The sequence below is a fragment of the Schistocerca gregaria genome, chromosome X (assembly GCF_023897955.1).
Source record: "Schistocerca gregaria isolate iqSchGreg1 chromosome X, iqSchGreg1.2, whole genome shotgun sequence".
Classification (NCBI taxonomy): Eukaryota; Metazoa; Arthropoda; class Insecta; order Orthoptera; family Acrididae; genus Schistocerca; species Schistocerca gregaria.
This window is the reverse complement of record NC_064931.1, coordinates 555,986,314-556,005,651: the sequence shown is the minus strand read 5'-3', so window position 1 is coordinate 556,005,651 and position 19,338 is coordinate 555,986,314. Positions and strand designations below refer to the sequence as shown.

Here is a 19,338-nt window from a genome sequence, read left to right as displayed (position 1 = left end):
GGAGGTGGGAGGTCTGGTCACTGGTGTGGCTGAGGAGGCTGGAGCTGGAAGCTCAGCCAATGACAAGCTCCTGCCCACACACTGACATTTGTCTTATGAATGGCTTGAAACATCAGCCTAAAAACGAACCATTGGGTGCCCACCCACACCCAGAGACTGAGCATCTTCTTCTACAAGTGCAATGGCAACTGTAGGGTTCATGGCAGGCCACTGGAAGGCAGCAGGGTGATGGCTGCTCACCTCCTGCACCTTGGGCTGCTGACACTGCAGTGACAGTGATGGTAATTGAGATGGTGCTGTGCCAACATCCATAGGCTCCCTGTCAAGTGCCGGCAAAGAGGTGGAGATGGCTGAGGCTGTGGGGCTCTCCTCGGCACTGAGTCTGCAAATGAAAAACCTGTGGCAGTATCATGCAGCCCACAAAAACAAAGCTGATTTTGATGGTGCTTTTTCAGCCTTGTGGGGTCCTATGCGACATACAATGAGTGGCTCAAGACTTTGGTGATAATATCTCGTTCTTAGCAGCAGGGTCTGCCAAAAACTCTGAAAAAGACCAAGTCATGCACATTAATCTAAGAACACTGTGGGGAATGGTCTGACCATCGAAGAGGATGTCACAAGCCCACTTGTTCCTTGTCTGCTGTCAATGACTGAAGGAGGGAATGAAATCCACTATCCTGCTGCCCAGCACACAGATTTTGTTTAGGGTGTTGCCCTGGCTGAGACATTGCATGCCTCAGTACACAAATGAAGGGTACAACCTATTTACTATTACTCTGAACTCCACAAATATTAGCAGAATAATTCTACCACTGCACTATGATATGAGGCTGGTGCTCCTCTAATTCCAAAACCTGTTGCATGAAAATAAGGTTGCTTATCCCTACCTTCAATTTGATGCACTGTGAAGTGTGAGTTGAGCTGTGCCCAGTACTCAAACCATTCCTCTTGTCAAGAATCAGTGCATTTAATGGGAGTATGGGAACTGGTGCTGCTTGCTGTGGTGGTGCTGTGCTGGGGGTGGTTCTGTTTGTTTGCACAGTGAGCAGGCTGGTCATCATTTGCATTAGCTTCTGCATCTGCTGTGCTTGAAACTGAACAGTTTGAATTATTGGCAGTTCTTGTGGTTGACTGGCCATGATAAAATGCACAAAAGTAGCACTCGAACAAAAACAGAGTGCAGTTGCTATAGTGAAAGCAAGTACAAATAAAATTCACTAGAAATACCAGCCTCTGAAAAGCACAGGGAACACAGTTAGTTGCAAGGCAGCTGTCCTGAAACACACACAATAACACTGAAGCAATGTGGCAGCCAAGCACAGCAAATGTCCACAATTCTATGAGAAATACAAACCGTGATCACCAATTTTTTGTATGGTGGATGAGAAAATGAAACTGAACATGGATGAGCCAGTTGGATGAATGACAGACAAGGAACTTTAATTGACCACCCATGAGAAATGGTCTCATTGTCAGTTGTTTGGCCATCTCAATGGTGGATCCCAAGGAGTTGGTGGATTCTATGACCGAGAACAAAATAATAAGATGCACACATAGTGTTTGATAAACATCTTTTACTTAACTTGAATTTCACATGCAAGTCAACAGCAGTACACAGCACAAGTCTGTGAGATAGTCCAAGTCCAGTATCCACAAAGTAACAGGGGATGAGTGACTACACTCAGACTAGACAGACAGAGCTAAACTAACAGACTAGACTAAGACTACTGTGGTGTACTTTAAGTTGGATCCATGGTGGCACTGTCCACTTGGGTTGAGGAGGTAATGTCTTGCAGACAGCCTTTAATTGGTGGTGTGAGCACAGAGTCACTGCCGACTTCTATATATGGACTGATGTTATATGGTATTGATAGTGCATGACACTGGATAAACCAGTTCACAGTATCCCTATAACCTTATTAGCTGATACCACAATTTTTTTCAGTGAATTATCAATAAGTATCATAGTGTCATCAGGATTGTGAATTTACAATACTCTGTACAAAGAAGCAGATTATTTCTAAAAAAAAATTGAGTAGGAGAGCCTGAGATACTCCACATGTAATGATACCACATCCTAATGATACTGAGAATATTCTCAGCTATCCAATACAAATTTCTGCTTTCTGTTATAAAGGTACAAATCAAGCCACTTCCCTGCTGCAACACTTATACCTAGGTACATAGCTTTGAATAAAGTATTTGGTGACTGACACAATCAAATGCTCTTGTTAGATCACCAAATATTCCACCTATCTTCATTTTTATGTTGATGGACTCCGACACATTAGCACTCAAATACTGCATCTTCTGTTGTTAACTCTTTCTCAAATCCACACCAACTTTTGCTGATGATATTACACTCACTAAGGCAGTGAACAGTGCTGGCATGCATTAGTTTCTCTAACACCTTGGAGAAACTCATGAGTAATGGCATTACCAATAGTTAGCAATAATCGCCTTACCTCCATATTTATACAGTCGCTGATAGAATTTAGAACATTGTGCTTTTATGAGACTGGGATTCTTACTTTAATTGCTCTGTTTGTAAGAGTGGTTTTAAGCTATGTGAAAATCATTCATACATCAAACTGAGCTAATTTACAATTCTAAGATAAAGGCTAGAACTCAGTTGCCCTATATGTGTGCAGGAATGCAGACAATTTTCTAAGTAAATTATATTTCTCCACTTCACTTGGGAAAATTTTCCAGTTCTATTAAGTTAATGCATGTTAGAGCAATAACAGGTAATAATGAACTCAGGCATTCTACCAAGAGTATCAGTAGGCACTACGTGCCACAGAATATTGTTCTTATCATATAAAAAAGAGGGCTCTTCCATTGGTGCAATGACCTGATATTCATAAAGGCTTGCAATGTGTAACAGTTGCATTGGAGTCCATAAAGGTTGTGTGAAATTGTGCTCTTTTAGTAGAGTGAACAACATCATGATCAGCAGAACAGCATCGAAAAATTAAAAGTTATTAATACTGGTACTGCTAATTTTTGTGATGGCCCAATTATGAAAGAACTGCACAGGACCTTCAATTCTAACTGTTGTATTTCTTAATGTAGAGATCTGAAAGATATAAAGGAATGCTGGAAAATGTGTTGCATTATAGATGGATGATCATAACATTAGTCCAGCAGGATGGCACTTTCTGTGTGGTTATGCCTATCTGTATAGGGCAGTCACATATCATCCTGCATAATGGCCAGCTGGCTATATAGAGTTATTGGTGAACTAGTGATTACTATCTGCTAGTGCACTCAACAGTTGCTGTCAGATTGACCTATTGTCGTGCAACTTTGCCATTTTTTGGATGCTTCCCAGCTTTTATAGTTTCTGCACATGACAAGAAAAAGAAGTAATTTACTACCAGTAAAAGAGAGAAAATTATTTGGTTTTGCTCACAATAAACTGGCTGTACTAAAGAGCTTGTATTTCTGTATATGCATTGACTTACAGTAATAAACAATGTTTTTTGTGCTATTTACAGTGATAACAAAAATTTAGAATTTACAATAGTGTTCAAGAGTAGTGCTGTTAACAGTAAAAATGGCTCTGTTAATAGCAACAATTTCACATTGAATGTCAAGAATAGTGTCATCAGTTGCAATTAATGATTCATGGTGTTAGAAGATTGAGACTAGATGCACATTGTGTTAATACAAGCTACAGTTGCATTCAGGTTTGCACCATTTATTGAAACCATGGACTGCTGAGAAATTTGTTGACTGTTTTTACACCGCATCCAGCCTTTCAAGGATAAGCAACAGAACAACAGTGCAATTTCGTTCTTTCCTACCATCCACCTGAGATTGTACATCTTTTTGTGAAACAAGTATCCATTGGTTGATTGTAGTGCTTACCATTCTTTGAAAATTGTGATTATGCAAAGTAAACTTATGGTGTGGCTGTATGACTTCGGTTCTACCAACTACAGAAGCTGCCTGTTCAGTTTTACAGGGTTTACATATATTGCAGACTTATGTGGCCTTTGTTCCTCTTGCTAGATTGTAAGTTCTACTCTCAGCTTGTGAATGTAGAACCTTTGACTTTGGACACTGATGTATATCTGATTGGGATATGTATTTGACAGCATTAAAGCACCCAGCTCCATCATTAGATGAAGTTTTGAGCCATAGACAATGATTTACCTTGGCAATTGAATAGAATTTGCTCAATACAGCTAAGATCATGGTGGTGACTGCACCTGAGAAGTGTATTCGGTCTCTGATACCTACATCTGCAACATCATGAGGTCACATTAGCCAGCTGTGTCATTCTAAAGAACTGTCAAAACTGGCTACAGATAAACAATATCAAACTTCCTCAGTGTCAATATCATTACAAGTACCGCCAAAATTCCCTCAGACAATGTTACCATCATATGATTGCTTTTTCGGATATAATTCATGGTGCAACTGTGTGCACAGATTTTGAAAATGTGTATCTTGCCACAAGATAGGCCTCCTTTACTACATTTATCTGTTGCCAAACAACGTGTTTAATGCTTTCTGTAGAGTCAATGCTAATGTAAGGCTGCAAATACCCATTACAGAAATGTCATGTCCACCATAACCAGAAAGAGTTGCCTGTGAAGTATGTAGCCTAGGCTTGACTAGCAGTTTTGTGTGCTTCTATTGAAAAGAGTCACAGACGCACCCATGACCAATTGTATGTGTATCTTGTGTTTGGCAACCTACAAAGTGACAAACAATTTATTAGCCTGCTGTTGGATAAAAGATGTGTGTCACTTCTTTGCTGTTGCACTTGATTGTCACTGGATTATTTGGATTTGAAAATATTGCATTTTCATCCATTGACTGAGACATTGGAGAACATGCAGAATGCCCATTGGACTAGCATTTCTGCAAAAGGATAGGTTGAATATGGCCATGGTTGCCACAATAATAGCACTTAGCACACGACACAAGCACACTTGCCACTTGTCTGTTGTCAATGACTGAAGGCGGAAATTAACTCCACTTGCTGCTGCCTAGCACACTGATTTTGTTTAGGATGCTGCTCTGGCCGAGACATCACATGCCGCGGTACATGAACAAAGGGCACAACCTATTTACTATTACTCTGAACTCCACAAATACGAGCAGAATAAATCTACCACTGCTCTATTGTATGAGGCCTGACACTCCATTAATTCCAAAACCTGTTGCATGAAAGTATGGCTTGCTTATCCGTACCTTCAATGTGATGCACTGTGAAGTGTGAATCGTATTTTTAAACATGTGGTACCTTGTGAAAATTTCTTATTAATTTAGAGATTATGAAGGTTTTTATTCCTATTTGAGTGGGTGTGGATGCTTTAGTGTCCTTGGTCAACAAGAAGGCATATGTACAAAGCTAACAGGTCAACAAATGCATTTCCTTCATTACCACAAGGAGAGAAGTTCAAGCAACTAACTCACAAGGGAAATGCCATGGAAAAAGAAACTCCCATCACAACCAATCTTCAGATTATCTTTCATACCTGATGCCAGAGGGACATTAAAAAATATTTGTAAAAATTCTGACCATACCAGTAGATACTTTGGCTGATTTCTAGTGATGCCTGTACAACACTAGAAAAAGTCACAGAAATGCACACTTCACAAGCTCCATGTTCATCCTAGCAGGCATACTGTAGATTATAATACATATAATTTCTAAATATTAGGTAAATAAGATGGAAGTGGCAGTGGAAGAATATAAATTTTGATATAGAAACTAAAGAAGGATATTGGATTGCAGAGAGTTAATTCTGGAAGAAAATAAATAAAAGAAAATAAATAAAAGCTAGCTAGAACTGTAGCAATGATGTATTGTAACCCATGAAGCTACTGAATAATTTATTTTGAATTGTATGGCCAGTTTCAGTTACAGACAATTTTCCAGCCCTATTGCACAGTGTGATGGATACAGGACCAGTTTAATGTAAAAAGGGTATTTGAAACTTCTAGTAAGATGTGCACAATTCTTACAATATTTGTTAACAACAGGTGTCACATATATCTCATAAAACAACTGTTGAAATATAAAATTTGTAATTAATATTTTGTTTTGCAAAGGGAGAGGTATATGTTACAACTGTCGTAGAAATACCTCACTGTGAGAGAGAACAATCTGTGCAAGAAATAAACAGAAAGTTTATTGTGAGCTCTCTAGTAAACAACTGTACAACATACAAAGGAAAGATTCTTCAGATCCATCAAAAAGACAAAGACCTTTTTATTAAGAGCATTACAGATCAAACAGGGAATTATTCAAAAGGTTTATGGACATTCATAAAACAGGTGAGAGAAAAAATGACAAAACAGGCTGGATCAGATGGTGTTACATCACATTTCATAAAGGAATACAGGGAAAGTGTACCAAAAATTTAACCCACCTGTTGAATGCTGCAATAGAAGAAAGAATTTTGCCAGATTCACTAAAAGAATATGAGATAAACCCAGTATTTAAGACAGGCAACAGTGGTAATCTAGGAAACTACAGCCCAGTATCACAGATTTGCACCTTTTCCAAAATCTAGAGAATGATGATACAAAATAAAATTATAAGTTTTATAAAAGAATTTAAAAAATTACAATGATCATGACATGGTGTTAGAGATGGGAAATATCAGTTATGGCATCAATAAATTTAGTGAAACATGTTATGATTTACCTAGACAAGAAGGAAAAAATATGTGGGATGTCTGTGGATCTGTCTTAAGAGTTTAGCTGCATGAATAATTCCAAGCTAATAGAGAAAGTGCATAAGTTTGTAGTTCAGGGGAAATGCTATGCTATGACATAATACATTTGTAAGAGATGGGAAAGGAGGCACTGCACGGAAATTAAATATGTTAGTGGGGAAAATACCGAGTCGTCATAATTAAACTTTTGCTATTGAGAAGGCCTTCATAGGAAAGGAATGATGAAGCACACTGAAACTATGTGGAAGCATTTGTAAGGATGTGCAAAAGAGAAATAATGAATAAACCACTGAAGGAAACACATTAAATTTCCACATGAAGGTTAACATTAGTTAACTGTGTACCTTATTTACATTTCAGGCTGCAAACATTGTTCAGTGTAATGACCATCTGCAGTCACAAAAGCCTGGGACTACACTTGAAGTACTATTTGACAACTGTTCATAGCAGTTTTTGAATGGTGAACTGTGAGACATTCAGAATTCATGACACAGGCCATGCACTGATTGTATGTTGTGCATTGCATCCAGCATTCTCAGCCACAGAAACAGTAACTTCTCCAACAATTTGTGGGGTAACTGACCATTAGCATCTCCCAGCAGCCATTACCAAATCATCAGTTAATTTGAATTTCTGTGTCATGTTCTTCAACCCTAATGTTGAAAGAAGACCTCTTTGTATTTCTGCATTGATACTCATGAAGAGTAGTAGCTCTATTGCTGCTCACCTTGTCCAGGCCTGCACTGACTGTCTGAAACTGTAATGCATGCTGGTAGATTCTGTTTCAACTCTACGTCACCATATCAGTTGTGCCACCTAATGGCAAGTCATGACTCTAACACCACTAAGAATGCAAATCTTGCAGTGCACAATCAGAACATCATTTCTTTGAAGTTCAGTACACATGCAGTAAATAATTTTCTGTCTACACTTACTCAAGTAAGGTGGGGGATGGCACAGCGGCAAGTAGATATACCTTGGGCCTTCACGGTCTGGCAAGGAATTTGTTGAATAGCCAGCTAAAGATTTGAGCTACAAATTATCAAACATGGTGTGCCACAAGGTTCTGTACTGAGGCAAATACTATATATTCTAAGAAATATTTTTAGGAGGTGATGCTGTACAGCTTTAATGAATTTTAAGAACTCCATTATACAATGCACAGCTGTATCAGTATACTTTATTAGAGATGACTGATTTTGGTCTAGGAGCAGACTATCATCAGGTCCAAAAGCCATTTCAGATGTGCATTTGTGTAATTGAAATAACAAGAATAATATGTACATTGTTCCATTAATGATATTAATTATAAATACGTAACAGTATGTCCATGTAACCTCATAGCCATATAAATTGAGGTTAAATGGGCATAATGTTATATATCTATAGCCAATATCATTGGTGGAACACTCACTGTATATCTGATTATTGTTATGCCAGTTATGCAATTAGATGGCTTTTGGACTTGATAATGGTCTGATCCTAAACCAAAATGCATCCCCTCTTGTAAAGTATACTGTTATAGCTGTGTCTTGTATAATGCATTTCTTAAGTACTTATTCTCTATGGCAATAATTTCAGCATAAATTAGAAACTCATGGGTATTGTGATTGTATGATAATCACCTATTCAGATTAGACAAAGGAAGAACTTGATAAGTAAGCAGACCTCAATACTGAAAATGTGAATAAGTATCTATTACAAAAAATATTTCTATAGCTCAGACTGAGCTAGAATGAAAATCAACACTACCAGAAAATATACTTTCTTTTTTCTCACCAAAGCTAAGAGTTACTGACACACTTAAAATGTGAAGTCGTTACTTTCATATGATGAACAAAAAATTAGTTACCCGTAGAAGACATCACACTACTACAGTGCAACATCATCTATAGCCTTGATACACTCAGTTCAGTTAGGAAGGGTGTCAAAAAGTTTCTTCAAAAATGTCACATCCACTGAAAGCCATCCAATGATGATTCAACCCCTTTGAGCTATTGTATTATTACAATGTTGACAGCAAAGTTTCAGTTGCTGTTCCAAATAGTCCTACACACATTGTAGGGGACTAAAATTGGTTGACACAGCAGGCCAATTGGGTTGTGATGAGGTGTCTGCGTGTTTGTTAAGCCAGGAATGTTTTCCTGTGGCTAAGAGGGGATGCTGAAAAGAAATCCCTCCAAATTTTTTTATTCTGTTCTCCGTATTGGTTGAAATACTGTATTGAATCCCATTGACAAAAGTTGCAACCACCTGCCACTAGAGACTTCCAAATTGTAGTGTGTAATATAGTGGTGTGCAATGTAACATTGTCAGTCCATGAAAAACAGCATGCTGTCTGTAATTCCGCAGAAAACTAGAAGCAAGAATTCAAAGAGTTCCCACACATGGAGAACCCTCACCTTCAGTAAGACAATGCCAGACCACACACAAGCACTGCAAACATCTGAAAAATCAGACACCTTGGGTTCAATGTCATCAACCATCCTCCATACACTCCTGACTTGGACCATCCAATTTCCATCTGTTTCAAAAATATAAAGAACACCTTAGAAGCCCTCACATTGATAATGATGAAGTGGTGCAGGCAGAAATGAGGTTATGACCTGATCAACAAAGTCCATTTTTCTAGAGTGGCAGTATCAACAAACTGCTCTCTCATTGAGAGAAATGTGTTAATCACCAAGGTGACTATGTTGAGAAATAAATGTGTAGTCATAAAGAGTAAAGATATAGAATGTTAAATAAAGTTTGTTTTATTTAAGAAGCTGTAAGAGTTTTCACAAAAGAAGTTCAGAGGCTTTACTTTCCAGCATGCCCTCATACATAGGTGTTATCATCCTGAAAGACAAGACTATCCACAGCATACTCCACATGAAGAATGTAGATATAAACATGCAACTCATTTTTATGATAACCTGAATAACTGAGCGCAAGGCATGGTATGAAAAACACTTCAAACATCACAGAACCACCTCACACCTGAAGAATGCCCTCATTAGGCCACTGGTGCACTCAGTACCTTGAATCATTTGGAAAAATACAAAATCATGACTCATCAGACCACATAACATGCCTTCAGTGAGCTACTGCTCAATGTCTGTGTTGTTTGGGCTGCTGAAGACATGCAACTGTGTGACACTGTGAGCAAAGACCTTTTGTGATGTACCTGAAGTCTGTTGTCCATTTAAGGCAGTTTTCAGCAAAATGGTAGCTTAGCAACTGATTGAAATGAACTTGTATTCACTGACAAGTTGTGACACTTGTATCTACATCTACATCTACATCTACATCCATACTCTGCAAGTCACCTGACGGTGTGTGGCAGTGTGTACCTTGAGTACCTCTATCAGTTTTCCCTTCTATTCCAGTCTTGTATTGTCCATGGAAAGAAGGGTTGTCGGTATGCCTCTGTGTGGGCTCTAGTTTCTCTGATTTTATCCTCATGGTCTCTTCGCGAGATATACATAGGAGGGAGCAATATACTGCTTGACTCCTCGGTGAAGGTATGTTCTTGAAACTTCAAGAAAAGCCCATACCGAGCTACTGAGCATCTCTCCTGCAGGGTCTTCCACTGGAGTTTATCTATCATCTCCGTAACACTTTCGCAATTACTAAATGATCCTGTAACGAAGCGCGCTGCTCTCCATTGGATCTTCTCTATCTCTTGTATCAACCCTATCTGGTACGGATCCCACACTGCTGAGCAGTATTCAAGCAGTGGGCAAACAAGCGTACTGTAACCTACTTCCTTTGTTTTCAGATTGAATTTCCTTAGGATTCTTCCAGTGAATCTCAGTCTGGCAGCTTTACCGATGATCAACTTTATATGGTCATTCCATTTTAAATCACTCCTAATGCGTACTCCCAGATAATTTATGGAATTAACTGCTTCCAGTTGCTGACCTGTTATTTTGTAGCTAAATGATAAGGGATCTATCTTTCTATGTATTCGCAGCACATTACACTTGACTACATTGAGATTCAATTGCCATTCCCTGCACCATGCGTCAATTCGCTGCAGGTCCTCCTGCATTTCAGTACAATTTTCCATTGTTACAACCTCTCCATATACGAGAGCATCATCCGTAAAAAGCCTCAGTGAACTTCCAATGTCATCCACAAGGTCATTTATGTATATTGTGAATATCAACGTTCCTACGACACTCCCCTGTGGCACACCTGAAATCACTCTTACTTTGGAAGACTTCTCTACATTGAGAATGACATGCTGCATTCTGTTATTTAGGAACTCTTCAATCCAATCACACAATTGGTTTGACAGTCAATATGCTCTTACTTTGTTCATTAAATGACTGTGAGGAACTGTAGTGAACGCCTTGTGGAAGTCAAGAAACATGGCATCTACCTGTGAACCCGTGTCTATGGCCCTCTGAGTCTCGTGGATGAATAGCGCGAGCTGGGTTTCACACGACCGTCTTTTTCAAATCCCATGCTGATTCCTACAGAGTAGATTTCTAGTCTCCAGAAAAGTCATTATACTCGAACATAATTCATGTTCCAAAATTCTACAACTGATCGTCGTTAGAGATATAGGTCTTTAGTTCTGCACATCTGTTTGACATCCCTTCTTGAAAATGCGGATGACCTGTGCCCTTCCTTTGGAACACTACGCTCTTCTAGAGATCTACGGTACACTGCTGCAAGAAGGGGGGCAAGTTCCTTCGTGTTCTCTGTGTAAAATCGAACTCGTATCCCATCAGGTCCAGCGGCCTTTCCTCTTTTGAGCAATTTTAATTGTTTTTCAATCCCTCTGTAATCTATTTCGATATCTACCATTTTGTCATCTGTGCGACAGTCTAGAGAAGGTACTACATTGCAGTCTTCCTCTGTGAAACAGCTTTGGAAAAAGGCATTTAGTATTTCGGCCTTTAGTCTGTCATGCTCTGTTTCAGTACCATTTTGGACACAGAGTGTCTGGACATTTTGTTTTGATCCACCTACCGCTTTGACGTAAGACCAAAATTTCTTAGGATTTTCTGCCAAGTCAGTACATAGAACTTTACTTTCGAATTCATTGAATGCCTCTGGCATAGCCCTCCTCACACTACATTTCGATTCACATAATTTTTGTTTGTCTGCAAGGCTTTGGCTATGTTTATGTTTGCTGTGAAGCTCCCTTTGCTTCCGTAGCAGTTTTCTAACTCGTTTGTTGTACCACAGTGGCTCTTTTCCATCTCTTATGATCTTGCTTCGCACATACTCATCTAACGCATATTGTACGATGGTTTTGAACTATGTCCACTGATCCTCAACACTGTCTGTACTTGAGACAAAACTTTTGCGTTGAGCCGTCAGGTACTCTGTAATCTGGTGTCTGTCCATTATGGTCTTTTTATTACCACTGTTCTTACACCAAGTTTCATTGTTGTGAGTTTTACTTCATTCCTTTCTGACATGTTGGACAGGCTGCATTGATATGCCAACATGTTGGGTAACTGCATTCATGAAGTGGCCATCAGCACATCCATACTCAATTCCTATTTACTGACTATCTGTTATGTCCCATCACCTTAGCTTATTAGCAAGTACACTGTCATAACCTTAATTAGTAATGGAGGATTACATGTTCACCTGCTACCATTTCTACACCATCTACAGTGCTTCAAAGTGTACTGTGCTCTCTTAATGGAGTGTCAGACATTTTATATAGTAAGATTATATTGCACACTATGCATAGTATTAAATTTGAAGCATTCTCCTTCGTCATTAAAAATGCTTATATAGCACATTGAAAACTACAGTCAAGGGTTTGAGGGGGATGATGTGTGGATATAATGAAGAATAACCACAACTGTGGTGTAACAGAATAAGAAGCAGATGGAGAAGCTCAACAGATGTAATACATTTAACTGATATTTGTAAGTCAGCCCCAAGTAAACCATAAAACACCTACTAAGTGCTCTACGACCACTGGGCACTATTTTGAATGTGTAGGAGATAAGGCCAACATTGGTCTTAAGTCGTTAAAGACCCATGAGGTGTCAACAAATACATGAATAATCATTAGTTTTATATTAAGAAAATCTGGAAATATAGTAACATAGTGTTATCAAATGGTCCATGTTGAAAGTATATCATGATAGAAGTAGAAGTAAGACAACAACAAAATTATAAGATCAAATAATTGGATGTGGATTAAAAGTAACGGCTAAAAATGCACTCACCATTTGAATGATATAATATATTGCACAAGTAAAACAAATGAATTTTAATTTCTGTACTGCCTGATTGAAAAGTTGAAGACGAGAAATATTCTCCAAATTGGCATGGAAAATGCATCTAAAAGAAAGTGTGGTAACAAAGAAAATGTCCTGCTGAATTAGAAATAAATAACACTCACATTAACTAATAGTTTTATGAAATAGCAGCCAAGGTATAGAAAATTCAAGAAAACCTATTCCAACAATAAGTAATCAAACTTACATACATTGATAGCATACTAGTGCATGAAGGAAATATTTAGTGCTAGACTAAAGAGACCACAGCAAATGAAACTGGCAAAGAGTTTAGTGAAAACGAAAATGGAGCATCCTGAAAGAGTATACATACATCATAACTCTGTGGGATTATATGAAATACCTATTAAGTCAGAGGTAGAGGAACTGCCCATCATTGTATTCAAAATCTCTGGTAATAATGGTTAAGTTAAATGGGAAAAGTTTTTACTAGTATTATAAGTATTTGTTACAGTGTCTATGGTAATTATTATAATTATTGTACTTAAACCTTTGTTGCCTGTTGGTGCTTTTAAGTACCACCTCTTTTGACCCTTATTTATTCTGATTGTATGTATATTTCCCACGTTCTGAGCTGATAATGCATTTAAATATGTGTTTATGTTAAGACATAAACACTTCACCAATCTAAAAGATGACAGAATTATTGTGATTCTTCCCAAAGATTTCCCAGATGATAAAGATATTATGGAAGTTGAGGTTGATGAAGACAATGATGCTAATGCAAGTGGTGCTAATAATCCTACATCTTGATGTTTTGACTGCATTTCTGAAAAAGCCTTAGGTTTTGATGCAATTTCTGAAAGAGACTTAATAGACTGTTCATCAGTGGAGCTCAAAATCAGTTTAGCTGAAACAATAGACAAATATGAAAAATAAAGGAATAGATTCTTGTATACATGAAAACACTCTGAAAAGTAGGAATGTGCCTGAGAGCAAAATTAACAAGAGGTGGGGAAAAATAGATATCACAATCATTTTCTTCAAAGTGATGAAATCAAGAAACAGTACAACCCAATGAAGCCTGTATAACATTGTTACAAACTATGGCATGTTGTAGATCTGAAACACTACTGTCTTGCCTTTGATTTTTATGAAGGGAGAAATGACACTATGGAGACAAAATTTGAAAATTGTGTTTTAGATGAAATAGTAGTTTTGAATTATCAAAGAAGTTTTGGGCCAAAACCAGGAGACTGGACTTTGATAACATTTCTACTTACTTTTCCCCGTCTGGAAAGCTAAGAATATAACAAATTTCAGCTCCTGGCATAATGAGGATAAACAGAAAAAGTTTCCCATCAGGCTTTTCACCTTCTCAGGAAATGAAAAGTGATGACTTTGACTATAAGATGTTATCCTCCAGACTTGGGGTGTTTTATGGGAAGTACAAAATTCTGTTTATGGCTTCCAATTACCATGGGACAGGAGTAATGTTTGTGTCCATGAAGCAAAAGGATGACACTATAATCAACATTCAGTTCCATTCTGAAGTAATGGATTACAATTTCAATATGGGATTTGTAAATCATGTTGAAACACACAGAGCTGCTTATAGGCTCAGAAAAATACCCGTAAAGTATGTGCAAATGCTTTTGAACTGTCCTGTGAATGGTATACAAATATTCCACTTCTGGAAGTTAAGGGAACTGTTTCTCAGATACTAAAGGGCCAGACAAATGTAAAGCATGTCCCAGAGGTGCAAGGCAAGTAATATACATTCAACTAAATGAAGAAATTAGTCACAAAAGGATGTAAGATTAGGAAATAAATATGTTAATTTTATCACTTTTGCTGAAAATGGGGAAAGAATGTGATATGTAGGAAAAGAAAGGTTCAGTTTAGACAAGGAGCAGTCTCAGGTCCCACCTGATAAAGGTTATGAGCTACACTACTGAAATATTGTGCAAGAATGACACTGATGTCCGGTAGAACATCCGACAACCCAAGATGTCACAACTCAAAATGTTTCTTTTTTGAGTATATCTCTGCAGGAATGAAAATAAAACTATATTTTGCAGAATTTCATTTGTTAACTGTGTAATTACCCTCCTAATACTCACTAACTTACAGCCTCAGGGCATTCTAACACATTCTAATTCATTGCCTAGGAAGAATTTACCGAGAACTGCTGGCTGGCAAGCCACTGGAGGGCCAGATGGTACTAAAAAATACCAACTTTGGAAAAAAATCTGAAAAAAATTTCACTGTTGTTTTGTTACTGTTCACTGTAATGATCCACTAAAAAAAAAAAAAAAAAAAAAAAAAAAGATAAATGTGTGTGTTTCTGATAGTTCCGGCAACAAAAGGTTACAGAAATTTTTAACACATTAGTAGAAGCAGTATTTGGAATCATAGAATAATGTGCATATTGATCAGTAAATTCTCATCTTGTATCTGTCAAATATCACACACTCCATCCCCAAAAGCATCATTCGCCAACATTTTCGGTGAATACAGTCGGTGACTTTCTTGTTACACAGATTTACCAGTATTTAAATGGCTGTGTTTAGTTAAAAAACAAATTTTGAATCATACTTTTTCATTTGTCTCATGTATTATGGTAAAATAAGTAATGCTGCTGTACTTCATGCATAATGTGTGTTTCATAGAAGATACTTTAAATATCTCAAAATCTCTAATCATTTAACTGATAGCATTTTGTTTTATCCCGAACCCAAGTTATCTTCATAAAGTGATTATATTTCATTTTTATAGAGGTAATTTTGGTTGCTGTTCTAATTTAAATATGCTATACTGAACCATTCCACCACAAAATTTATCAGCTTCTGTAAATTTAGCTTCAAATTTCTTATTTTTCATTCTATGCCTACAAACTGTTGTGTTTTATTTTATATTAATCATCAGTATCTTCCTGCTTTTCTTGTTGCACTTTTTCATTTATCTGTGAACATTTATATTTGATGTATACTGTCTACTTCTTCACATTTTTTCTGGAACTACCAAGTCACAAGTATGGAGCTCTTTCTTCATAACTGATAAACTTTTCTTTCTGGCTTTCTTTCTTTTCATGCTCCATGCTCATTTTAATGTCTTATTTGTTTTTCGTGAGTTATCCACACCTTTTATTATTACTTCACTGAAATCTTACAATTTCTTGTTTAAATGTAGATCAGCTGTTTCACTGTTTTTATTTGCTATTTCTGTAACATTTGCAATATATTGCAATGCCTACATTTTTATACTATTCTCTACTTTTGTTATTATAATTTATTTCATTTTAGTGTTGAACCAGGAGATGAAAACTTGATGACTGCTATAAACTTATAGCTTCCACAATATCAAGTACCTGACTCATTAATCTGATTAGAACATTTTAAATTATTTAATGTTTTTTTTCCTACCTCTGTACTGCTATGAATTTGTTTGTGATAAAAAAGTTGCTAATCAACACTGTTGTTGGTGGAATCTTCTCAGGCTGTCAGCCAAGTTATGTGGTCGTGTTGTAGCAATATTTTGGTAATACTTGTTATGTAAATAAAACCATCTTTTCTTGCTGCAACTTAATTTGTTTTAGCCATATGCTTCTCACCTTTTTCTTACTTTGTGGCTTCTTCAGTGGGATCTAGAATGATACAGTTTTGTTGTTTTTAGACTCTCAAACAGCTAATGTCACATTTGTTTATGTAAATAAGTAATTATTTACATTTTCTGGCATCAGTGCTTCCTCTCATCTGGTCTGGAGGTTGCACTACCAGTTCGTTTTGCGAAACATCAGCATAATTTTGTATTTCAAATTTTTTCTTTCACACTGTTCACCATTTTTCTCCTTCTTCTTTGTGGTGCACAATTATTCTTTTGCTGCTAGTTATAGCTTTTTGTACAAACACTGTGCTTTTAAAGAAGTAAATATTATGAGTTCATTATGTGTTTCCTCCTGTTTGGTTTGTGTAACTACATGTTGCCAAGGTAAGAATAACCAAATTAACTTTCTGAATATAATAATCAAAAAACAAAACAATAAGCACATATTTGAAATTTACTGTAAACCCAAAGCAACATACATTATCATTCCCCAATCCTCAAATCATCCCCACTCACAAAAACAAGCAGCTCTTCCACAGAAGCTCCATAGGCTCAACACAGTGCTACTTACCAAAGATAACTACCACAAAGAATCTGACATAATACTGAAGATAGCACAAAACAATGGTTACAGTAGTAACATAGTCACAAAGCTGAACCACAAAATTAAAAGTAAAATAAAAAAAAGCTCCAAACCACAGACAACAACACAACACATCCAAACACAAACACTCAGTACCATTAAACTACACAGAATAATCAGAAAAATATGAAATAAAGCACAATATGGTACAAAATGGCACACAAACTCACACATAAAGTCACTAACATTTTCAAAAGACAGGGGATAAATGTAGCATACACAACAGACAATTCTATACAATAATACAGCCCAAAACTTACAAAAACAGACATATAACATAAGTCAGGACTATATAAATTACAGTGTAACATTTTTGATGGTAGATACAGAGCACAAACAGGTAGAACATTTGATGTCAGATACAAAGAACCCATGAGACCCTGGAACACAACTTTTGCAGAACACGTAAGAAATCATAACCACAAACCAACCAGTATAGTAGAAGACATGAAAAAATTTGAATAAACAATAAAAAAACCACCTCCTAACTCTGCAAGAAAATTACCACATGCATAAAACTAAATCATAAAAGAAAACACTGTTGAATGGCCAAGGAGACATGCCAAACAATTAATTGTTTACACTAATAAATAAAACAACAGAGTAACACTCCACAATAGGATTATTATAATAATAATAAATATAATACTAGTAGTAATACCATCCAACACCTTTTCACTCGCTTGTCCATGAACCCCTCCACAGAACATTTAAACCAACCCTTTACAACTGAAACCATTAACCTCCCCCCCCCCCCCCCCCCCCCCCTCACCCCCTGCACACACACACACACACACACACACACACACAGATCACAGGATCATAAATAGGCATTAGTTTTTAAGATATACTACATTAGGTAGGCAACATGTAGGTAAACAAACCAAACAAGAGGAAACTCATAATGAACTCACAATATTTAAATCTTTAAAAGCACAATGTTCAAACAAATAGATATAACTAGTGCAAAAAGAATAATAGTGAAACACAAAGAAGAAGGAAAACATGATGAACAGTGTGAGAGAAAAATTTCGGAATGCAAAATTGTCCATATGTTTCTGAAATGAAGTGATAGTGTGACCTCCAGACCAGATGAGATGAAACAGCAATGTCAGCAAACTGTAGTTAATTACTTATTTACATAAAAAACCCGATGTGAACAGATTGATAATGTAAAAATAACAAAATTGTATCATTTTAGATCCCAATGAAGATGCCTTAGAGTAAGAAAAAGGTAAAATGCATCTGGGAAAAATAAACTACAGTAAGAAAAGGCAGTTTTATTTACAAAATAATTATTTCTGTGTTTGATGTTAAGGATGGCCATATAAACAAACTTGATATTTTGGTGAGTTTCATGCTTCACCAGAAGATGTCAAATAGGAAACTTATCAAAACATTGCAACAACATAATGCCACAAAACAGATGATAGCCTAAGGAGATGTCATCAATGAAATTTGACAAGAAAGTCTACATTCTCACACAAAATGATTGCTACTATTCTGACCTCTTCAATCATCACAGATCATTATTACATCATGTTTGAAACATCATTGATAAATTCTTTATAATAGTAATCACAGTTCTGGAGGCAAGTGCTTTCTTTCAGTTTTCCGTGTGAAACACAATTACTTAATTTAATATAAAGATTTTGCAGTTTTATGTCTAACAACATGTTTATTTACATACACATCACATTTCTATTAAATATTATGTGATATTCCTACAAATATAAACAAAATACCTGTATGCTGATATAAATAAAACCATCTTAGATGAGGAGAAAATTATGTAAAGACACAGTTGGTAGCACACAATTGGACAGGTTGGCCTGTAAACAGATCACTGCAATCTTATTTGTGAGGCATGTTTATGAACAAGGTACTTGACTGATTCATACAGTGACTCATGAAAATCACCTCTCTGATGAAGTGCAAGCAAGTATTATGGCTTACAAGGAGTTGACTCATCACATGTCAAACTGACAGATAGTTAGTGTAGAATATTCTGACAGAATGTAAATAATGTAGGGATAAAGGAGACCACTTACCGAATAGCGGAAGTGTTGAATTGTTGAATGGCACATACAAAAGAGAATAAAAACTTCCTAGCTTTTAGAAGAAATCCTTTGACAAGCTAACACACACACACACACACACACACACACACACACACACACACACACAC

At 36.8% G+C, this 19,338-nt stretch overlaps 1 protein-coding gene across 5 annotated transcripts in view; it reads left to right on the top strand.

The window, feature by feature from the left end:
• Window positions 1–19,338, top strand: part of LOC126298590 (cAMP-regulated phosphoprotein 21) — a 1,220,135-nt gene that overhangs the window by 951,813 nt on the left and 248,984 nt on the right. The window lies entirely within an intron of this gene.